This window comes from Macrotis lagotis, chromosome 1 (assembly GCF_037893015.1).
Source record: "Macrotis lagotis isolate mMagLag1 chromosome 1, bilby.v1.9.chrom.fasta, whole genome shotgun sequence".
In the NCBI taxonomy this organism is placed as follows: domain Eukaryota; kingdom Metazoa; phylum Chordata; class Mammalia; order Peramelemorphia; family Peramelidae; genus Macrotis; species Macrotis lagotis.
Window position 1 is genome coordinate 899,888,280 of NC_133658.1, and position 2,638 is coordinate 899,890,917.

Consider the following 2,638-nt stretch of genomic DNA (forward strand, 5'->3'; position numbering starts at 1 on the left):
TACAGTTTTCTATCTTCTATTCTGAAACCAAAAACTAGATTACTCCTTCAGAGTTCTTTAAATGAGTTCTGTGCTGTTAGAATTTGGCTCGATGGTGATTCTTTTAACAGTGAAGAAATCACAAGGTCTCTCTGATTCAGGAGGGTAGGAAAAGATTTAAATTTTAATTCATAGGTTACCAAAAGAGATCATAGGTTAATTCATGATGCTCTTTAGCAAAGTAAAAAAAGTGAGTTGCTTTTTTTTTTCTAGAAAATAGCAAATTTAAGCAAAGAAGAAACAGCTACAGGTTGGACTGGTGACAACATTAAAGACAGTTAAGAAAGGGAAACAAGAAAGGGAATAGCCAAGAGACAAGTAACTGGACTATACAGAAATAGGAACCATAATTTTCAGCAACTTTTCACAGTAAGCTTTTCAAAATCAACAGTTCATTTTACATTAAACAATCCTTAATTTATAACTTGTGTAATCTTTAAAATACCCAACTATCTATTATTTTGAGTTCCATTTTCCTGACTTTCTTTGCTTTACAGAAACTTGTGCTATAGTAGGGAAGGAGAGGACAGCTTCCACATGAATGAGATAAGAGAAACCACGCAGACAAAAGCAAAATTTAAAAATAAACAGTCATTTTTACCCTAGCTAAGAATAGAAAAAACAGATTTTTCTCTCTTCAAAACCACAATTTCTAGATTAATGTAATCCATGGTGTGCCTAAATTGCAGGCTCCAAGAGAGAAATTCTAATTCTTCTCTCATTTTACAGATGAAAAAAAAAAAATAGAAGTAAAATGACAGGTGGCTAGAAGCCTCCCTGGCAGGAGAGGAAAAATAAAAGCAGAAATAGATTTGGCTAAATCAGGACAGAAAAAACCACCATAGACCACTAACACAATCAAAGAAGAAAGAACAAAACAAACAAGCAAACAAAAATCAGGTAAAAACAGATTTTTAAAAGAGCAAAGAGAATTTTTTTTGTTTTAAAAATCTCACCATTCAGAGACAGCCCTGGAGTCAGGAGTACCTGGGTTCAAATCCGGCCTCAGACACTTAATAATTACCTAGCTGTGTGGCCTTGGGCAAGCCACTTAACCCCGTTTGCCTTGCAAAAAAAAAACCTAAAAAGAAAAAATCTCACCATTCATCAGTCACCAGTATCTCTCAGAGGAAAAAGGCAAGCCTTCCTAGGGTCTCCCTGATTCTTTCCTTGGTGAGAGTTAAAGACATTGCTTGGGGGCAGCTAGGTGGCGCAGTGGAGTCAGGAGTACCTGGGTTCAAACCCGACCTCAGACACTTAATTACCTAGCTGTGTGGCCTTGGGCAAGCCACTTAACCCCATTGCCTTGAAAAATCTTTAAAAAAAATCTTAAAAAAAAATAAAGCCATTGTTTGCCTTATGGGAAGAGGGAGAGGAGGCAAGTGACTGGAGTTCACATGAAGAAATTTCATCTCTAAACTTTAGTATTAGTTGATAACAGAAATACCAGTATTAAAAAGAGCAACAAATAAGCATAGATACCTGAACAAAGACATACAAATTAAGGAAGATTACCCAAAGTCTCATATATTGGGTGTACAACCCCCAAACAAAAAAAAATATACAGAGCACATCCAAAAATGTCAGAGGAGTGCCAGAGCCCATAAACTAGAGGAAATTCTCACTTGAAGCAAGTATTTTAGTAACCAGAAGTAAAATCCAATGAATATTTCAACTTCAAACAAAACAAAAGTTCGACATTGGAGTTGAAAATGGAGTTGAAAATGGAGTTGAAAAAGTGGTAGGTTATCTCATTGCAGGATGAACTTTGACTAGGCTCAAAATCTGTCCTTGTTTTTTTAGGGATCCCACTTTGCAGTATTGATAAAGGAGAATCCTTTCCTAATCAAAATTATCTAACCCCACATCTGTCAACTAAAATATGGGTTCAAAATAGAGCAGGAATTTGAAAAGATATAGACCTCTTTCCTTCTAAGGACCATTTCTGAGTGGAGAATTCCCTCAAATTCTCATCCATATCTATGCCATGCCAAAAAACAAAACAAAACTCCTATAAATCTTAAAAACCTGAGGCTTAAAATAAAATGACAGAATATGGGTTAGACATGAAGTTGTATTCTCTTTTTACCGTAAATCTATAGGTGGAGACCACCTATCCAAGATGACTTCTAAGTAGAAGCCAATTATAAAGATGACAATCATGAGCAGATGGAGACCAGGATATTTATACAGTAACAGGTGGAGGGAGGGAGGAGGAAGGAGGATATATATAAACAAGAATAGACAAAAGGTTAAACCTTTAAATATTTTAACCAAGTATTCCTTTCAAAATCCATATTTTCATTCCTCATAATAGCCATGAAAATCAACCTTTGAATATTGTTTTGACAACTCAGGGAGATGAGTTTCTTTCCTCATCTGTAAAATGAGGGGGTTGGACACCATGGCTTCTGCATTTCTCTTTAGTACTGGACTGTATTCCTTATCTTTTCCACAATTAGTTATGATTCTTCTGCCTCTGGGAGGGGGGAGGGATTCTAGGGGTGAGGGTCCCTCTCTCTGGGGCAAGAGACTGCACAAGGGGGCCAAGACCATAATGAAGCCACTATGTGAATATATTAGACTGGATGGTCTCTCT